Source organism: Eucalyptus grandis, chromosome 2 (genome assembly GCF_016545825.1).
Source record: "Eucalyptus grandis isolate ANBG69807.140 chromosome 2, ASM1654582v1, whole genome shotgun sequence".
Lineage (NCBI taxonomy): Eukaryota > Viridiplantae > Streptophyta > Magnoliopsida > Myrtales > Myrtaceae > Eucalyptus > Eucalyptus grandis.
Window position 1 is genome coordinate 34,472,481 of NC_052613.1, and position 9,223 is coordinate 34,481,703.

Genomic DNA, 9,223 nt, shown 5'->3' on the forward strand with positions numbered 1-9,223 from the left:
TTTACATGTACCGAAGCTGAAATATTGTTCATTTAAATCCATAAAATCCTGAGTAAAATATATGTCATAGCTAAAGATGTTTAGAAATTTTTTTAAGAAGAAAGCAACCTCAAAATCGTGACGAATTTTAACCCATAAAAATCTCAAACAGCAAGGGTCCAGTAAACCGATCTACAGGGAAATCCACTAAATCAAGCTAAACCACCCTCATTAGTACTAATCTAACCAACTAGATTAACATTGATCCATCTTAAGGCTAATATAATCAAATATATTAACACTAATCCATCTTAAGGCTAATTAACACTAATCTAACCCCTAAGTGCAATTAACAATTTAATCGAGGATTATGGAGTTAACTCATCGGATTAGGGCGGTGGTGGGTTCACGGCGACAACGGCGCGATGACGGTGAAGAGTCGAGGCTACCGTGTCTCCAAAGGAGGCCTAACGGAGGAAGAGTAGGCCTTACAAGCTCTTGGCCAAGTGGGCTTGGCTCGGCTTGGGCTGGTCGGTCTCGATGGTCACGGGTGCTGCCGTGACCGGGACGCGGTGGTGAGGCAGTCGTTGGTGGTGGCTGGATGGGAGGGTTGCTAGGCGAAGCTAGCGACGGGGACGGGCACGGCCGGACTTGGCTTTGGTGGGGCTGCAGTTGAAGTAGTGAAGGAGATGGTGGCTGTGGTGTGGTCGAGGCATTGGGGTGAAGGAGTTGCTAGCACAAGGTGTTGGTCAGTGATGAAGATGATGTGGGGGTGGTGGGCTGGTATGTGGTTGTCCGTGAGAAGGAGAAGTGAGGGGGACAGAACTAGAACTAAGGACAATGTGTGAAGGAGGGAAGAAGAGAAGAGAGTGGAGGGGGAAAGGAGAAGAAGAAGCTGGCGGTAGAGAGAGGGGGCTTCATGCGTGAGAGGAGGAGAGAGGGAATTGGGAGAGAAAGAGAAATGTGAAGGAAAGAAAGTCCATGCAATGGCCAATGAGAAACCTTGATAAATATCAAGCCACTCATTGCTATGGCCTCAAAGTCTTCATGCCAACATTGTCAAGGGGCCACCTAATGAAGAATTAGCTTCAATTCCACTCAATTAAGCCATTTTGGTGTAGAAAATAAGCATTTCTTCAGCCATCCTAATTTCCATTCTTTTTCCAAATTGTCTGAAATTGATTTTTTTCGCAAAATTCCGGACTCGATGGAATTTCTCCAAAAGACGAAACGACGTCCTAAAAATGGATTGTAACACGCTCAAATGTCCAAATCCCGAAACCGAATTCAATTTTGTGGTTAAAATCAACCGAACACAATTTTAATACAACATAACATATCGGGTAGCTTTTAGGGATTCTAGTGCATTTGACCCATGTTGATAATTTTTTATCCACGTTTGTGCATCTCCGACTCGTAAACAACATTCAGTTGTCATAAAAATCGCAAGGTTTTAATTATGTGTCTCGAGTATAATTTCAATAGAAAATCAGGTTAGTGCCATTCGACGCGAATTTCGCAATCATGTGGAATCACCTGCGATTTAGTTACGTGTGTGACATCCTAAATTTTTCAATTCTACTTTCAATTAAATTAATCGGGTCTTTCATTAACGCGCCTATAGTGCTATTCTCAGAGCTGATCACTCCTGAGATAACTAGACTTTCTGGGGAAGTCAATAAGGGATTTTATTGCAATAGACTTGGGAATTTGACCAAGAATTGATTACTCGACCATACTCATCTGCAGAGATCATTATAGCATAGTTAAAATTCGATTAGAGATCAGAGATAGGTCAGTTCGATGGAGATGCGTGGCTAAACGTGGTGATTCCACTAAATTACAAAATTATCGTCGATGGTACTAGACTGATTTTTCTGTTGTTTTGGTACCCTATGTCTATAATCGAAACCTCGAAATTTTCATGACAACCGAGAGTCTCCAATGTGTCAAAGAGGTTCATTATGGCTTGAAGAAAATTGATCATGGGTCATTTGCACTAAAAACTTCTGAAAGCTACTTGATAGCCTAGGTCACGCTAAAATTGCGCCAAATCAAAATTAACCGTGAATTTGAATCCGATTTCAGAAATCGAAAGTTTTGTCGTGTCATAAATCATTTTGGAAACGTCGACTTAGTCTCCGAAGAAGTACCAAAATCAGAGGTTAAATTGGTGACGAAAAATACCAATTTAATTATTGACTCGATATTGGAATTTTGAGAGGTTAAATTGATTTAAAGCAAGTAAGGATGGAAGTCCAATTTGTGCCATTTGCACCAAAATTCGTATGCCCCATTGCCTATAACAGTGGACCACTTTAAGGGCTTCTAGAAGAGATCTTGTGGTTGGAAATTGCAGAGGAAGACAACCATATGGGTGGGGCACACCAAGGGGACCAAGGTGATGAGAATGAAGGCCAAGAGGTCCCACCAAGCCAAGCTTGTCCCCTTTCCTCCTTCTTCTCCTTCCATCGTCGATTAGCCCCTCTCCATTGCAGCCTTAAAGCTTCAAAATCCCCTAGAAAATCGAGCTGCAGCCTTCCTTCTTCGTTTGAACCATCGCATGCCACCGGAGCTTCGCTACAACGCCGTTCGTTGCCCGCCTGCTCGCGCGCTAGACCAATGCCTCCCAGGCCATTGTTCCACCTCAACCGTGAGCCCAAGACACCCTTCGAGCTAGTTGCAACTCTCCCGCCGTCGTCGGAACCACCTGGCCGCCTGTTTGCCATCGTGAAGCTTCGTCGAAGCTCCGCCTGCCCGCTGCTAGTCCTTACTCGCTCAGCCAGCAATCGGTCCAGCTTTTCTTGGCCTCAACTAGAACAGAGTAGTAATGGGTATTCTAGCCACTGTTTGGCCCGTTTTGGAGGCTTTCCCGACCTCGCTTGGCAGTTCTGCTTTGGAGTTTATCGAGCCTCGCCACGTCCCCGTCGTTTTGATCCGAGCAAATCATTAAACAAGTGAGTTTACCTCACTAATCCCTACTTAGTAAGTTAATGACATTTAAGGATTGATTAGTTTAGACTAAGTATGGATTAATTGGATAGTTAGATTTGATTAGTGAATTAATTAACCGTGATTGCATGTTAGGTGGTTAGAGTAGTGTAATTAGAGCCTAGACAAGCTCTAGTATTTATCTAGAGCGGGTTGAGAATTTTCCGGGTCCGTCTCGGCTTTTAGTTAGGCTTTTTTGGCCAAAGTGTGAATTATTGGCATTTATTAATTATTTTTCGTAATTAATTAATTAATTAATTTCCAAAAAATTGGATCGGGATAGTCGGTGACCAAAATTTTATATTGATTGCAGTTGTGTGATCTATTTATTTAATTGAGTTATAATTAGTGTTGATTTGGTGTCATTCGTATTTTTGGGATTTATCCCAAAATTTATTTTATTTCAGTAATTAATTAAAAAATCACCAAGTGTCGGTTAACAATACCAAAAATGGATTTGTGGACTATTGAAATTAGTAGGATTTTCAAGTGAGAAAATATTATATTTTGACTAAGGCCGGCCGTGTACCCACACACGAGTATTTTTATCGGGTATGATAAAAGTGGCAAAAATGATAAATGGTTAGGGTAGTATACTATATCAACCTACGAGCTTTGATATATCAGCTTAGAATGAGCAATATACCAGTATACTATATCTGCCCGAGGACTCTGATATGTCAGCTTAGCTCGAGCAATACACTTTATTAGCTTAGAGTGAGCATCAGGGGTATATTATATCAGCCTGCAGATGATATGTTAGCTTAGTGAGAGTGGTATACTGATATACTATATCAGCCTAAGGGCCTTGATATATCCGCTTAGCGCGAGCAGTATACCTTAACCTTATTAGCTTAATGCGAGCTATACTATCTATTATCAGCTTAGAGTGAGTAGTCCTAGATCATGATTAGACTTTATAAATAGTATTGATTGAGATGACCGGTGAGGGATCTTGATGGCATGGAATCGACCGAGTCAATTGATCGATGGTTCGATCTGAGTGGATGAATTGATTGGTGGAAATAACTTAATGGTTATTTGAATTATATCGACTTGCAAAAAGGGACTGAGGCTAAGGTAAGTCTTCTGACTCATGTTGTGCCTAAGCAGCCCTCAGGGCTTATTTTCTTTCTAATTGGGTCTTAGGGGGTTGAACTTGCTAAGACGTCGTCTCACCCCATTGTGGGATAACATTTCAAGTCCATAGATAGCAGCTCCTCTTGAGCATTTTGGACAACCGAAGAAGATCATAGAGCATAAGTACTGTATTATGATCCATGGGCACCCTGAGGAATTAGAGTACAAATTGGTGAAATCCATAATCTGGGTTGATGCGGGTCTACGCAAAAAGGTGCCCCATCAATACAGAGCAAGTATCGCTAGAATCGTAATGGACTGAGAGAGGGCCCTATACCGGAATTCGAGATACCTCTATATGTAATGGAGGTTGCTTTCGGAAAGGGCACTGCAGACCCTCCAGGAGGTTCGGTGGAAGACCCAGTGGACCCTGACCTTGAAGATTTAGGATCCCCGATGTATTCAGTAGTAGGCTCCAATTGGAGTGTGGAGGAAGATGAAAACGAAGACGAGGACCCGTAGTCATTTGAAAACCCCCTCTGTTTTGTGGACTTATAAGTAGATCGGCTTGTATTATATATAAGTGTGGTTGTTTTTTTTAGTTCGAAAAATTATGGCCCTGCTTTTTTATCGCATTATATTATTGTTTGGGGATTATTATTCGCTTCCGCATATGCATTAAAATGAATGGATCGACAATGCGTCCTAGGACGTTGCTATTTAATCGACCAAGCATAGGGATGGGCACGCACTCGGAGGATCGGGGCGTGACAACTTGTTTTTGTTGAATTGACCTATATCCGATCACAATTCAATTATAACAGTGTCATATTGACCCTTGCCGATTATTATGGTCGAGCAGTTGATTTTCGATCGAATTCTCTAGTCTATCGTGTTTATATCCATTAACGGCTTCACCTAATAGATTAGTTAACTCATGAGAGGCCAACTCAGAGTAAAATGACCATCGGCGCATCAACGAATCAATCATTTCATATTATCGAGACGAGGTCGAATTTCAGGATGTCACAATTCTTCCCCTCTTATAAAAATTTCGTCCCCAAAATTTAACCATTACAATTCTTCTTCAAAAAGGTGGGGTTATTGATGTCTCATCGATTCCTCGCTTTCCCACGCAGCTCATTCCGTTCCGTGGCATTGCTAGACAACTTTAACTAAAGGGATTGTCTTGTTGCATAGCACTTGCTCCTTTCGATCCATTATCCGCACCGGTCTCCCCATATACGACACTCTCTCGTCCACGTCTAATTCCTCAAATTCAGCATGTGGATTGGATCAAGTTCATACTTCCTTAACATCGACACGTGGAAGACGTCATGCAATTAAACAAGTCTCGGTGGCAATACAAGATAATATGCCAAAGTCTTAATTCGCTCCAAAATCTCAAAGGGACCAACATACCTCGGATTTAACTTCCCTTTCTTGCCAAGACGCGAAGTACCTCTCATTGGTGACACTTTAAGGAATACGTCTTCACCAACTTGGAACTCCAATGGCCTACGCTGCTTATCTGTATAGCTCTTCTGATGGTTCTGAGCGATCTTAAGTCTTTCTTGAATAGCTTTAACGGCGTCGATTGACTGTTGAACCAACTCAGGATCCGTAATCTTACGCTCTCCAACTTCGTCCCAACAAACTGGAGTCCTACAGGCTTTGCCATACAATGCTTCAAATGGTGCCATCTAAATACTCTGCTGATAACTATTGTTGTAGGCGAACTCAATTAGATGAAGCTATTCCTCCCGGCTTCCTTCAAAGTCTAATACACAAGCTCACAGCATGTTCTCGAGGGTTTGAATCGTCCTCTCAAACTAGCCATCCGTCTGCAGATGATAGGCCATGTTGTACTACAGCTTTATTCCCAAGGCAGTTTGTAAACTCTTCCAAAATGCTGCTGTAAATTTTTGGGTCTCGATCAGACATGATCGTCACTGGTACTCCCTGAAGACGAACTATCTGTCAGATGTACAACTCAGCATATTTATCCAATGCAAAGTCCTTTCATACTGTGATGTCCTTCATTCTTGGCTCCTCAACTGACAGATTAATTACAGTTGCCAACTAACTTTGGCAACCCACATCCAATAACTAGGTTGCCTTAAGTGACAAAATTAAAGCAATCGAGGGTCCTCCTCGATTTCCAACAAACTCAAAACTTCCACTCGCTAACGGGTTAAATTGGATTACTTCACAATAACAATTTATTATAGCGAGATGCTCCTTAAGCCAAGCAACAATTCAATTTAATTAGTTGCTTCTTAAACCAATCCTTTTTAAAATGACATCAAAATCACACATAGGCAAAATAGTTAAGTATAAATCTAGCCAATGGTCCTCCTTTCTATGATCTCATTCCAATAAATCGAAATTCTACACACTTAACCATATCTTCATTGCGCCACTATGATAAATTATCCCAAAAACATTGCCCCTCGGTGCATAGTCCGGGTCATTCGTGCCCCCTTCACCATCCTAGAAGCCTACCAAGAGTTGCTTCTTGTCTAGGCCCTCTGATCTTGGTGATCACTCCCCGCCCTCATTGGACCGGGTCATTACAAGCCCACCAACATTCGCTTGGTTTGTCTTCGAGTTACACATCTACTGAAGGGGTTTCATTTCTATAGGGACTAACTTGTAGAGATATTGTCCACTTTGGCCCGTCCCATACCGAGCCTCATGGTTTTATCCTTTAGCGCATAGGTAGGCACTATCCCAGGAGGTCATCCATCCTAGTAGTGCACTAACCTAGGCTTGCTTATCCTTCAGGTTCAGGGGCACCAGTTGGCTTCAGAGGCTTAGTCTTAACCCATCTTGAAATCTTTTTGTCCTATCCACGAAAACCTCTCGGTTGTTCTATCTACGATCATGGCGCCTGTGCTCCCATTGGCCTGTGCAGACAGTTCCTCACCTGATGGCGATGTCGGTCACATCCACAACAAGCTCCCATTCTAGCAACACACGGGGTTGATCCATGGTCTCTTCCACAAACTCGACACATGCCATTCTAGTTGGGTGCCGGCTTTCCGATTCGACCCTTTTGGTTGTGAGGAATGTAATACTTTCCTCTTGTCATCGACCTCTTTCCAAACCAATTGCTATCTTTGTTAGGCACAAACCGCGACCTAGATGCGGTGGCTCGCTCGTTCAGATTCCTCTCGATCAGCTGGGCCCTCTCGTATAGATCGTTGTAGTCTTTGAGGTTCAGCGGCACCAGCGGATCCTTGATCTCTAGTCTTAGGCCGTCTCTTAACCTCCTCGCTTTGTCCACCGAGTCTTCAATCAGCTTTGGTGCATACTTGGACAATTCTGCAAACTTTGCCACGTATGGATCCACTGACATCTGACCTTGACGAAGACGCTAGAACTCGGCCATTTTATGCTTTTTGGTGTAGTCAGAAAAGTACTTCCCATAAAAAACTTCCACGAATGCATTCCACACTAGAACCGTACCTTCAGGAAACACTCTTCCCCGGGTGGCTTCCCACCAAGTGCTCATGTTCCCTTGCAACTGGTAGACAGCCAAGACTACCTTGTCCTCTGAAGAGCACCTAAGCAGCACGAAAACCTTCTCTAATTCTCGGATCCAGAGGGTTGCAGCCTTAGGATCACCTGCTCTAGTGAATCTTGGCAATTTCAAGTTTAGGAACTGCTCCACCAACTTATGCATCAGCCGATCACCATTCCCATTTCCTAGTGGGACTTCAGCAGGTGCAGCGGCAATAGCAACAATGGCATTGGTGGCAATAATGGTGGCGGCGATAGCAGCAGCTTGGTTCTGAGCCTACTAACCGATCATGTTTCCTAGGGTCTCTAGTGCCTTAATGATCCCATCCAACGTGGGATCACCCTGTGCTCCTACCCTTGTACTAGTCTACGGCGGTACTCTTTCCCTCACGTTAGCTTGAGCCAGTGTTCTACCTCAGGTATTGATCATAGTCGGCGTCCTTCCCCGAGTAACAGACGTAACTGCTCTCTTCAGAGGAGTCCTTTGCTCATGATCGCTCATATTGCAGAATCTTTGTAGAAACATGCTTTCCAATTTTAACACAGAATTATAAATCTGAGCAACCCACACAAAACAATCAATCAATCACAAGCATCAGCGTAAGGAAAATGTCTTTCCTCGCTAACTATCCCTTGACCCATCGCACTTTATCACTCTAGACACTAACCAGCTCTGATACCACTTCGGGCGGGAATGTCACGTCCCAAACCTTAGGCACGCGCACATCCCTCGATGGTTGACTGAAAATGCAACATCCCAAGACACATCAACGATCCATTCTTTTTTTTAATCTTGTCGATTAAACACATGCGGAATCGAATTAAATAAACACTCGGCCAATAAACAAACATAGGGATAGTAAAACACGATTGCGATTTTCCTATAAAATCCACGACTTATTTATCCATTGTTGTCCCTAGGAAGTTTAATGATTTACAAGTTCTTACACTAGCAACATCCAATCGACCCTCTCAAAAACTTGAGGGATCAAGGTCACCCTAAACTTCGCTAATGGTAGGGCCAGCCAAAATGTGTCACATCTCGTACCCACCACATCCACACTCAGTAGATCTTCACACTACAACTCATAAATAGTTTAGCTCACAACGGGGTGAGATAAAATCTCAGTGAGTCAAACCTTAAGCCTCGATTAGAATAACGCATAAGTTATAAGTATGCCAAAAGTCAACCACATCACCAAATATACATTATCGAGTAAGCACGACACTAAGAACAATCACAAAACCACAACCGGCTCTAACAAGCAGAAATCGGTCCACTCGCGCGTCTACATAATTAATTCTAGAAACCTAACCAAAAAAGTTCAGAAAATTCTCAAATTTGAATATGTTATAAAGACACATTGACCCAAATCTTTCTACATTAAGAGAAGTAAATCGCCCAAATCGTTACCAAAACCGTGTCCTTGTCCATAAATTTTCTTTTTCAAAATCAGTTTGATTTGAGGTCCAAAACTTGTTCGTTTGATCTGAAATTCGACTATGTTAAACTACATGATGTGATGAACAACTTTTGTGTAGAAACTTTTTTGAAAATCGAACATTAAGAGTTGATAAAAATCATTTCAACACCAAAAGGTCATAGGTTTCAGCACAATCCAAGATTCTGCTTTACATGTAACAAAGC